Source organism: Bufo gargarizans, unplaced genomic scaffold (assembly GCF_014858855.1).
Source record: "Bufo gargarizans isolate SCDJY-AF-19 unplaced genomic scaffold, ASM1485885v1 fragScaff_scaffold_796_pilon:::fragment_2:::debris, whole genome shotgun sequence".
Lineage (NCBI taxonomy): Eukaryota > Metazoa > Chordata > Amphibia > Anura > Bufonidae > Bufo > Bufo gargarizans.
Genome location: NW_025334189.1, coordinates 347479 through 360483, shown reverse-complemented (window position 1 = coordinate 360483; position 13005 = coordinate 347479). Strand labels below are relative to the sequence as shown.

At 40.9% G+C, this 13005-nt stretch overlaps 1 protein-coding gene across 3 annotated transcripts in view; it reads right to left on the bottom strand.

Annotated features, from left to right (window-relative positions):
- Positions 1-13005, bottom strand: part of FUT9 (fucosyltransferase 9) — a 182852-nt gene that overhangs the window by 112428 nt on the left and 57419 nt on the right. The window contains exon 2 of one of the 3 annotated variants that reach the window (XM_044273614.1): positions 4846-4962. The exons of the other annotated variants lie outside the window; for them this stretch is intronic. The gene's annotated coding sequence lies outside the window, so the exon portion shown is untranslated. The remainder of the gene's footprint in view (positions 1-4845; positions 4963-13005) is intronic. 3 annotated transcript variants of the gene reach the window in all.

Below are 13005 nucleotides of genomic sequence, written 5' to 3'. Positions count from 1 at the left end.
CTAGAGTAGAAACTCCATAAAAGTGACCCATCTAAGAAACTACACCCCTCAAGGTATTCAAAACTGATTTTACAAACTTTGTTAACCCTTTAGGTGTTGCAAAAGAGTTATTGGCAAATGGAGATGAAATTTGAGAATTTCAATTTTTGGGCAATTTTTCTATTTTAATCCATTTTTTCCAGTAACAAAGCAAGGGTTAACAGCCAAACAAAATGCTATATTTATTGCCCCAATTCTCTAGTTTGCTGAAACACCCCATATGTGGCCGTAAACTACTGTACGGGCACACAGTAGGGCATAGAGGTAAAGGTGCGCCGTATGGTTTTTGGAAGGCAGATTTTGCTGGACTGTTTTTTTTTTTTACACCATGTCCCATTTGAAGCCCCCCTGATGCATCCCTAGAGTAGAAACTCCATAAAAGTAACCCCATCTAAGAAACTACACCCCTCAAGGTATTCAAAACTGATTTTACAAACATTGTTAACCCTTTAGGTGTTCCACAACATTTAATGAAAAATAGAGATACAATTTCAAAATTTCACTTTTTTGCCAGATTTTCCATTTTAATATTTTTTTTCCAGTTACAAAGCAAGGGTTAACAGCCAAACAAAACTCAATATTTATGGCACTGATTCTTTAGTTTACAGAAACACCCCATATGTGGTCGTAAACCGCTGTACGGGCACACGGCAGGGTGCAGAAGGAAAGAAATGCCATACGGTTTTGGAAGGCAGATTTTGCTGGGCCGTTTTTTTTTACACAATGTCCCATTTGAAGCCCCCCTGATGCACCCCTAGAGTAGAAACTCCCAAAAATGTATCCCATTTTAGAAACTACGGGATAGGGTGGCAGTATTGTTGGTACTAGTTTAGGGTACATATGATTTTTGGTTGCTCTATATTACACTTTTTGTGAGGCAAGGTAACAAGAAATAGCTGTTTTGGCACCATTTTTTGTTATTTTCAAGATTCATCTGACAGGTTAGATCATGTAATATTTTTATAGAGCAGGTTGTCACGGTCGTGGCGATACCTAATATGTATACTTTTTTTTATTTATGTAAGTTTTACACAATTATTTCATTTTTGATACAAAAAAAATCAAGTTTTAGTGTCTCAATATTCTGAGCCATAGTTTTTTTCAGTTTTTGGGCGATTATCTTAGGTAGGGTCTCATTTTTTGAGGGATGAGGTGACTGTTTGATTGGTACTATTTTGGCATACATACGACTTTTTTGATCACTTTTATTACCTTTTTTGGGAAGTAAGGTGGGCAAAATTTCAATTTCATCATAGTTTTTTATTTTTTTTTCTTATGGCGTTCACCGTTCGGGTAAAGTAACATGACCATTTTATAGATCAGGTCGTTACGGACGCGGTGATATCAAACATGTGTAGGGAATTTTATTTTTAATCAGTGATAAATGTGTTTTTTTAATTTTTACTTTTTTCACTTTTTTTTACCCAGACCCACTTGGTTCTTGAAGATCCAGTGGGTCTGATGTCTGTATAATACAGTACAGTACACTATATAGTGTATTGTACTGTATTTTACTTACACTTTGAACAGATCTATGCCTTTAGCACAGATCTGTTCAGCACCATGGACAGCAGGATGCCTGAGAAGGCGTCCTGTTGCCATGGGAACCTTCCCTGTCTGCCACAACTGAGCAACCCCCCCTGCACCTCCCGCCAGCATAAAATCATTCAGGGGTGCAGGGGGGGAGATAAATATATATTTTCGGAATACAAAAGTTTCTGATCCCCGCTGTCAGGGACCGCGGGGATCAGAAACTGCAGAAAGCACAGCAAACTGCAGGTCTGAATTGACCTGCGGTTTGCTGCGATCGCCATCATAGGGGGGTAACGGGACCCCCCGCGCATTTAGCCTAGGTGCCTGCTCAATGATTTGAGCAGGCACCTTGTTCCGATCAGCGCCCGCCGGGCGGCAGTGATCGGAACAACACATGCCGTACCGGTATGTCATGTGTCCTTAAGTACCAGGACAACATGACGCACCGGTACGTCATGTGTCCTTAAGAGGTTAAAGGGAACCTGTCATCAACTTTATGCTACCCATACTAACTGCAGAATAAAGTAGAGACAGGGACAGCGGTCTGTCATTTATAAGTTAAAAGTAAGTGGCTTCCGAGAACCAACATCACAATCATTGCAGACTGGGCCTGGAAAAGAGTCACGGCCGCCTGAGAGTCATGGTTATTCATGATCTCCTTCTCTCCCTGCCTACCTGCTGATGATTGACAGTCTTCTACCTAGTATTCTCCCTTTCTCTTTAGGAGAGAACTGCCAATCATCAGCAGATGGGTGAGAGAGCAGGAGATTATGAATAACCATGACTCTTCTCAGGTAGATTTGACTCTTTTCAAGGTCTGGGCTGCAATGATTATGATGCTGGTTTTCAGCAACCACTTACTTTTAGCTCACGAGTGACACACCGCTGAAATCAGCATTTCTGTCACTAATTTATGCTGCCCTCAGTGAGATCAGCATAAAGTTGATGACAGGTTTCCTTTAGCTTATGTGTATAAATAAACTATTTTACATGCATTCAACAATCATTTTCAGTAAAACCGTTTAGTTGCTACATACGTTTAAACTACACGATTATTGTCCAACATGACTCGTTAGTGTTCAAACGATGTTCTGCTCGTCTTAGGGCTCTTTCACACCTGCGTTATAGTCTTCCGGCATAGAGTTCCGTCGTTGGGGCTCTATGCTGGAAGAATACTGATCAGGATTTTCCTAATGCATTCTGAATGGACAGCATGCTGCGCTTTTTGCTCCGGCCAAAAATCCGGAACACTTGCCGCAAGGCCGGATCCAGAATGAATGCCCATTGAAAGGCATTGATCCGGATCCGGCCTTAAGCTAAACGTCGTTTCGGCGCATTGCCGGATGCGACGTTTAGCTTTTTCTCAATGGTTACCATGGCTGCCGGGACGCTAAAGTCCTGGCAGCCATGGTAAAGTGTAGTGGGGAGCGGGGAGCAGCATACTTACCGTCCGTGCGGCTCCCGGGGCGCTCCAGAGTGACGTCAGGGCGCCCCAAGCGCATGGATCACGTGATCGCATGTACACGTCATCCATGCGCCTGGGGCGCTCTGACGTCATTCTGGAGTGCCCCGGGAGCCGCACGGATGGTAAGTATACCGCTCCCCCGCTCCCCACTACTACTATGGCAACCAGGACTTTAATAGCGTCCTGGGTGCCATAGTAACACTGAAAGCATTTTGAAGACGGATCCGTCTTCAAATGCTTTCAGTACACTTGCGTTTTTCCGGATCCGGCGTGTAATTCCGGCAAGTGGAGTACACGCCGGATCCGGACAACGCAAGTGTGAAAGAGGCCTTAAATGTGACTTTAGTCCTTTGAAACAACTTTACGATAGCAGATAAGTGACAGACCTCTGAAATCAATGTGCTTGTTACTACTTTAAGCTGTCCTCAGAGAGGACAGCATAAAGTGGATGAAAAGTTCCCTTTAACTCTACATTTAGTACAATTAACATAATGAAGGTTGGTGATTTTCCTTCCAAAAATCACAACCTCTTTATTATCTTCTTCAAGTCCTGCTTCTCTTGTCTGTGATAACAGTATGTTGGCTTATTTCATTCTTCTGCAAATCTGAATCCAATGTAATTTTCATTTTCTGACATGAATAAGGCTTGCTGATCTGTGTAATAACAATGACATGCTAAGCTAAAGGTACACCTACTTTTTATTTATTAGGCAGATATAAATAGACTTAAAGAGGTTGTTTGCATCATCTCAGATTTGATGGCATATCACTAGAATATCAATGAAGCAATAGTTGGCACTCTACTGGTATATGTTGGTGCTCTGTGGTAGGGTAGTTGTCCCAGAGTAATAAGAAAGTAGGACCACGGCACTCTACTTGAAATTTAGATTGTTAGATTAATTTATTACATCCAGTTAATTCACAAGGTATAGGCCAACGTTTCGGTCCTAACCAGACCTTGATCATGGCTTGATTGCGATATGTAGGCAGGCAGATGCTGAATGAGTGCCGTGGTCCTACTTTCTTATTATATCCCTAGAATATGTAATCAAAGTCAGATAGGTGCAGGTACCATCTCTGAGACATGGACTTATCGTTAGAACAGGCTATCAAAAGTGAAGGAGAGCACACTGTGTTCGGTGTGCTCTCCATTAATTTCTATGGGAGTACCAAAAAGAGGTAAAAGGAGAAGCCATGCGCATGTGTGGCTGCTCTCTTCTCACTTGAGGGTCCTGTCCTGAGGATAGGTGTGGGTCCTAGAGGTGGGACCCACACCTGACATTGGTGGCATATCCTAGCGATATGCCATTAATGTCTAACATGAGACAACTCCTTTATAGAAGGCCCTCAGATATGTGCTATAAATTGGCTACATATAGTCATATTTTTACTGTAGACTGGATGGTCATTTTAAGTGACTGATGTGGTATCACATAATTTGTGGAATCAAATATAGTTAATAGCTTCTTAATGATAGGGTGCTATGTTCAAACTGTGTTTAATAGAGTAAGAATAATGAATGGCTTAAATATCAGGAGAAATAGAAGAGAAAAGAAGCGGGAATTAACAAATGAATTTTTTAAGCAAGGCTAATTATATAACACTTTATGTGTACTAATGAACTATAGTTTTCCTTTTAATCTACATACTATGTAGTCTGGAAGTTCTGCCTGCAAGAGAACTCTGCTTAATTAACATCATTTTCAACGTCATCATTTGATTCATGACAGTTAATAAAATTAATCATTATTCTTCAAAGAAAATTAGGTTGCTTCATAAATTTCGATGTTCAACAGTGAGTCTATTACCTAGAGTAATGATCTTTCGAAAGAGGTTCACATCTGCACTGGAGGCCCTGTTAGGTACCTCTGTTGCAGATTCTGTCATATCCATCTGTGTCCATCATCTGAAATTCTGTTTTGTTCCTATGATGGAAAACAAAAACAGAACTCCTTACACAGATGTGAAGATAACTTTAACCAGTCAATCATGTTGTGAACAGTTCTGAGACATCATGTGTGTCTTTCGGGCGGCTGTGGAGTAAAAAGGTCTTAGTTTTTGCCCTACTTTTAACGTATACTTTGGGGAAAAAAGGATGCAATAGTGTAGTACACCAAGCTTTTCTATCCTGCAGAGCCTAGCAAAAGAAAGCATACGTTAAGTTACGCTATGACTATATTATCTATATTGACATGATTTCCATTTCTGCCTTTATCTTAATGTGGGACATATTCATTCTTCCTACGAATAATTTTTTTTGATCTTGTGGCCTGTAAGGCTAGTTTCCCACCTGTAGTGTGAATTCCAGCAGGCTGTTCTGGCAAAAAAACAGCCTGCAGAAATTCATGGCATTCAGCAGTGCTGGATGCAGATGGAATATCCGCCAGCCCCATTAAGTACAAAGGAGCCTGGCGGAGATCCGGCTGCATTCCAGCAGACAATGCGGAAAATCAACCGGGCACAAACCGCTGCATGCTGCGGTTTGTGACCAGCTGATTTCTGGCATCATCTGCCGGAATTCACACCAGAGAAACTAGCCTAACTAGTGATAGGCATACCTTTACTTTTACTTCTAACTACCTGCAACCAGCGGCTTCATGATGTTATAATTGGCCTTGCCCCTATACTTCACTCTTGATGAACCAGGATGACAGGCAACAGTTCCTAAAAAACTCTTTGGCTCATTTTGATCCTAGGCATAACTTATGTTCCAGTGTTTTCTTAAAGAGAACCTGTCACCGGAATTTTGTGTATAGAGCCGAGCACATGGGCCACTAGCACATCTGCAATACCCAGTCCCCATAGCTCTGTACTGTTATTGTGTAAAATTTGATACATATGCAAATGAACCTTAGATGAGTCCTGTCCCCTGAGATAAGCCCAGCACCGCTCCGCATCCTCCGAATCTCCTCCTTGCTTCCCGATGTCAGAAAGCTAGAGCGCCGTAATCTCGCGATGCGCAGTTCGTTCCCTGAGGCTGATGCCAGCACAGGAAAAAGAATACTATGACGACACTGCTAGCTCGCGCATCGCAAGATTACGGCGCTCTAGCTTTCTGACGTCGGGGACCAAGGAGGAGATTCGAAGGATGCAGAGCGGTGCTGGGCTCCACCATGCTGGACTAATCTCAGGGACAGGACTCATCTAAGGTTCATTTGCATATGTATAAAATCGTGGTTTTTTTTACACAATAAAAGCACACAGAGCTATGGGGACTGGATATTTCGGATGTGCTAGCGGCCATCTAGCAACCCATGTCCTCAGCTCTATACACAAAATCCTGGTGACAGGTTCCCTTTAAGTTGACATTTGTTAAAGTCACAACTTTTTCCATGCACATTTGTACTTGAATATGTATCTGTTCTTGCTGGTAAATGTATCTTGAAGTTATCATACATTGTACAATCCATTCCCTTATCTATATTGAAAAAAATAATAAAAAATACTAATAGTTAAAGGCTTAGAAGTGTAAATTTGTACATACTGTATATAGGTATAAATTGGATTATACCAATCTATGTGAAGGATTTTAGCATCAAATCTGCCAACTGCAGGCCTGCATTAAGATGAACTCATACATACTACTGTATATACAGTTGTTTTACATAGAATTTCCCTGCACATAAAATACAGCAACTTTTTTTGGCCTTAGTCTTTCGCTTTCCTCGTCTTCTGACCTACTCTTGTTAATGGCTAACCCTCTATTATTTTATCCTAACTATTTAAGAATATACTAAAAAAGCTGATGGCCTTTGGGGTACACAATTGGTAAATGATTTAGCAATGATTTAGATGAGTAAGCAACAATAGCAAAGAAAGGTACTAAAGTTTAATGTGTTTTCAATCGTCCCAGAGGCTGCCTGGAAAGCCATCATCTCATTTTGATTGCTTCACAAATCACAACTTGGAAAAATTTTGGAGACAATGGTGACAGACCATTAATCTCAAGGAGCTGCAGGTTCCGAGAAACAATACCAAAATCTTGAAGGAGCCTATCTAGATAGGGTTTAAAGTTCCCAATGCAGACAATCCATAGAATTCTCAGTGTGTACATATTTCTCAATATAAAGGAAATTTAGAAACGTTTGCAAATGGTTTACAAAAGATTCAAACATGTTCTTCTGCTATAAGCCTTTTCATCTTCTATATTCTCAGCTAAAGGAGGTCCTGGTAGTGTGGGGGCCCATTCCCTTTTTTTGCTGAGATTGGGGCCCTACACTCCACCCAAAGCCTTTATTTCATATTTATATTAAGCCTTAAAAAAAAAAAAATCTTATTAACTGTCTGGAACAGCATATATAGTATGACTACATGGGTTTGCTTTCAATAAATGGAATTTCAATTGCAACTAATGCAAGTGCCCTTTACCCTGCAAGAGTGGGATGATAATTGGATACCTTATTACTGAGTGCCATGTATTCTGTAAAAAAAACAATAGTTACTTTATAATATAAAAATGTGACTGTGTCAAAGTGGAGGCACATGGAGCTATAGTATGGCCCTACAAAACAATGGATCTATCAAAATCTGAAGTCTTGTATTAAGCCTTAATTGGCAGAGTTTTGCTTCTTTCAGCGTCAGCTGTCATTCATGTCATTCTGCTCTTCATACAGGTATCGGGGGCTGGATGTGGCAGTCATATACAGCAATAGTCCGCCGTTCATGACAGCCCACATGAACCTTCATTTACCGTTTTTATTTATGTCAGGGGTAGTCCCAGCATTACGGAAATAAGTATTCGTTATAATAAGAGAAATAATTTTTAAATAAAATTATAGTATTTAAAAGGAGCTGTCCATTGTAATTGGCTGCAGCAATATATGGGAAATCACTGCTTTGGCCAAGACATTGCTGCACCCTGGCAGAGAGAATGGAGTTGATCAGAGTTTAGGAGTTTTTTTTATTAGAGTATTTTTACTGCCTCCATGTAGTTTGCACCCTATAGATGGAGGATGAAATAGAAGTATAGTAGCCAAAATAACCCTCTTAATAGCCTCCTAAAAGGGACATTAATTGTTTACCATGCGGACAGTGTATTTCATTTCCAAGTTGTAGATATCTAATTGCTTTATTTAGCTGCATGAGGCACATACAGCATCACTTTTTATGTGAATTCAGAACACTTCATTTGTTATGGGATTTTTTGCAGCAAGTCTTGCATTCAGTAGAGCTAATAAATAGGTCCCTGGAGAACTTTATAACTTGCCGCAATGACCTTTTAATTCTAGGAGAACAATAATAATCCTAATAAGACTCCTCTTTTCAAGTTTAAACAATCCAAAGGTTACTGATGTATTTCTCCAGTCTGCAGTCCTTATAATAAAAGGTTGTCCTGGGTAGTTAAACAACTTAGTGATCTATCTATTCAGTAGACTCATCTTCCAGTAAGCAACATGGAAGGGTATGCTCATGCCTTGTAGTCCATGGACACAGTCATGTTATTGTGTCTTATGACCTCATGGTTGTGATGTCACCAACATCGCTGAGATATTACTTACCGTCATAGGTTTTCTACTCTGCTTACCAGGGGCTTGATTTACAAACAAACAATTTTATTACCTTTAGCTCATTTCTGGCTACAAGATTTTATGATAATTCTTGGAATTCTTATTTAACCTTGTTGTATTTTTATTCAGTTCTTGAACTTGTATTCTTGTTTTGCTTGTGTATATAGTCTAAACTATTTTGTAGAAGCTGGTTAGAAGTTACTGTATCCTAGTAGTTTAGAGATATAGTCAAATGGTGCATGTTAGGACACAACCCCTTTCCAGTGAACCTCTGCCCCCTTTTTGAGCAAGTCTTAAAAAATGCAGAAAGCTTAGTTGAACCAAATGGTGCCAAACGTTTTCCGATTTGCACCCAGCCAGCACTCACTGCATATGGATTGGGCCCAGCGAGTAAGCCCACTCTATACTTTTACACTGCACTAATGATGTACCGTTGCGGCGTGGTGCATGTAAGGGTTAATCAGACGGGCAAAGCTCAGTGAGTGTAAAATAGACAGCACCCCGACTGAACACTGATCCATTATATTCAATGGGCCAATTCAAATGTGCCACGCACCATACAGCTTGGATTTTCTAACAAGACCCATTTATTCAAGTGAATCTGACTGTGAGAAACAATGGCCAGGCGTGACATATTCATGTTGGTAAATAAAAAATTCTGCTTTGTTTACTGGTCAGAAAAAAACATAAATCTCTGCTCTCTCTAAAGCTACTTTCACATTCAGATCCGATTATCCGTTCAGATAATACAACCATTCAGAACGGATCCGTTTGTATTATCTGTAACATAGCCAAGACGGATCCGTCTTGAACACCAGTGAAAGTCAATGGAGGATGGATCCGTTTTTTACCGTGCCAGATTGTGTCAGTGAAAACAAATCTGTCCCCATTGACTTACATTGTGTGACAGGACAGATCCGTTTGGCTCAGTTTCATCAGATGGACACCAAAACGCTGCAAGCATTTTGGTATCCATCTCCAAAGCGTAATGGAGACTGAACTGATGCATTCTGAGCAGATCCCTTTCCATTCAGAATGCATTAGACTGCAAACTGATCAGTTTTGGACCGCTTGTGAGAGCCCTGAACGGATCTCACAACTGGAAAGCCAAAACGCGAGTGTGAAAGTAGACTAAGCCATGGGGGTGGTGTTATCAGTTATGTAGTCATACAGAGATAACTGTCAAACAATAAGTTTGAGCACCCACATGACTCCTAAGCTCAGAATAAGAAGACATTTTTACAGATTTTTTTTTCCCCCATAAAGCTACCATATTTTTCACCCCATAAGACATACTTTTTCCTCTAAATTGTGGGGGAAATGCCAGTGCACGTTATGGGGTGAATACTAATGAGTGCTTTCATTATGGAATCGCTCATTAGTAACGGAGAACCGGGAAGAGGTGAATACAGCGCAGTGCTGTGACTGCGCACAGTGTGAGGATATCAGTGCTCTGTGACTTCACTCTGCAGAGTGTGCAGCATGAGGTAAGTGGATGCAAGGGGGTGAGCAAGGCGGTCTGTACTGAGGTTTGGGGTCATTCGCATTCGTGGGTCTGATCTGTGGGCTGAATGAGGGGGTTTATTAGTAATGGGACTGTTGTCTGAGGGCTGGAGGTCATTCACATAGGGATCTGAGCTGAGGTCTGATTGGGGGTCTGATCTGTGGGCTGAATGAGGGGGTTTATTAGTAATGGGGCTGTTGTCTGAGTCTGGAGGTTATTCACATAGGGATCTGAGCTGAGGTCTGATTAGGGGTCTGATATGATGTCTTATTAACATTGGGGTCTGAGCTGAGGTTTGACTGAGGGTCTTATTAACATTGGGATCTGAGCTGAGGTCTGATTGAGGGTCTTATTAACATTGGGATCTGAGCTGAGGTCTGATTGAGGGTCTTATTAACATTGGTGGTCTGATTCGGGCTCTGAGCTGAGGTCTGATTAACAGTGGGGTCTGATTGGGGCTCTGATTTGAGGTCTAATAAAAAAAAAATCTTAGTCTCCTCCTCTAAAGGTGTGTCTTATAGGGTGAAAAATACGGTATATATCAATGTGCTTAGTTCCTCCTGCTCTATACCAGGCTGCCTGCATGGTTACCTCTGTCATTTTATTAATAGAGCTTCCTCCTGTCTCATCGGGAGACTAATAATGGTGACTAGTACAGAGAATCCTAAAAGGTGCATACTAATTTTCTATATTGCTAGACTACAACATATTCTGTAGCATAAATATATATATAAAAGTACTGTCACTTTTTCCTTACCGCTTTCATTCCCCCAGGAAGAATATTTACTACACATACGTTATGGATCAGTGAGTAAGGATCCATTGTGTCAACTAACTGGTTTGGGCTAAACCCTAAGGGCGTTATTCTGGCACTTCCATGGTATTCAGCCTTTAACCTCTGTAAAGGGGTCTGGCCATCACTGCAAGGTAGCAACCAGAATGTTTCTTCTTGGGATAGTCCCAGTATAGTTGGTAGCTGACTTACTGAGGCCAGGGACACTGGTGCAAGCACCAGAGTCTCTAGGCAAAGAAAATGCATAAAAAACACATCAAAACCGCAGGAATAGTCTGAACAGTCACTATACAGATTCTGGGTTTTTTATGCAGAACTTAACGTAGGAAACTTGGCTGGATGGCTGTGAAGCTGGGATACCATACTGCAAGTGCAGAAGCAGTCTGGGCACTCACAATACTGGAACTGCAGATAATTGGCATCACAGAACAGGAGAGCTTGGGGTTGTGGTAGTGATGGGAGCAGAAACAAGGAAGGCAGGAAACAAGAATGTAGTGCAGACAGGCAGACCAGGAGAACTTAAAGCAAACAGTGAGGTCAGGAGTATACAGGCAGGATGGGTACATGACAGGAACACAAGTTGGATAATTGCAAGGAAATCACTGAAGCACAAAGTCTTGCAAATACTATTGCTGGTCACAGGGAACCTTTAAGCTCAGGCACCCTCTGCCTGGAGATGGAGCCTTAAATACTCAGGGAGCCTCAGCCACTGGTAGGGGAAGGATTTGCAAATGCGCACACTGGCCCTGAGGGAACAGACACTGGAGGTATGGAGACAGCAGCTTGCAGAGGATGCCGGGCAACATGGTGAGTAGTATGGCAGTGGTGGGCATGGACTAGTGACCTAACAGCATATTACTCCAAGCTACAAACACTTTAAAGGCTATGAACACCTTTGGGGGGCAATTTTTTTAAATTATTGCATTATACTTATTTTGAGCTAAAAATCATCTTTTCAATTGGTCTTTATTAACAAAATGGAATCTTTTTTTCTGTACAGAGCTGACATGCTGTACTAGCTACCTGTGGATTTTTTTTTGTCTTTTCAGTCATCTGGGGAGCAGACAGACTCCTTATCTCTGCTATCTCACATTATAAACACTCGTTAAAGCTCAATCTTTATCTTACTGATAAGAATGTGGCTTAAATAAGTGTTTATGACCTCTTAGTAGTTTAGAGATAAGGCTTATTAGAGGCACAAAGTGAAAGTGAACAGCTCAATATTTTTAATAAATAAGGGCCAATTGATAATATGATTTTTAGCCAAAAATAAGTTAATGCAATCATAAAAAAACTTCAAATGTGTACATAGCCTTTAAGGCTAGGGCTACATAGCAACAGTAGTTGCGCAACAGTTGTCATGGCCAGGATTGCAGAGTAGCAACGACCAGTGTGACCGCTGTCTGTGATGTCTTATTGGCTTCACTCATCTATAATCCAATACAAATCTAGTTTAATCAACTTCTCCCTACAAGCAGCTTTAGCTTTTTCCCTTTGCAATATCATAATAATGCATTTTTGTGGGTAATAATCCATTCTGAAAAACCTATACATACTACCCCATGGCAATAACAGGGGCTAAGCTGTGTAATGTTAGTTCTGTATTACCCAAGGGAGTTTTCTATGGAGGTGAAAGTCACAGTGTCAATTGTACATCATGATGTGCTTTCAAATTTGGATCAAGTAAAATTATAGGCTCATTTATGTATGCTTGCTTCCATACAACCTGCTCTGAAAAGCCGCACAATACTGCACAGCTGTGCTTATTACGATTCACTACTACGATTTGTAGCTCTGCTCTTGTAAGAAGATGAAGAGTTTTTGCAGCAGCCGTGTATTGATTTGCTAGTATTTTACTTTTGTGTGTTCAGGCCTGGAAATGACTCAGAAAATGTTGATTCAAAGTTGGACATCTGTATTCCAGAATAAAAGAACCAGTGATGCCTGACTCTGAGTCACTGAACCACAACTGGTAATTTTCTTTAATTCGGTGCTTTACATGCAAATTATTCTGTGGACGTTGCAGATTTAACTGCAAACGCAAAACTGAAAACGTTTAAAAACAAATAGCAAAGAATTGTGCAAACCCAACAAAAAGGTGAGCCAGCACAGTGCCTGGTACTGAACCCATCTGTAAGCTAATTTACGGTACTTTCACACTAGC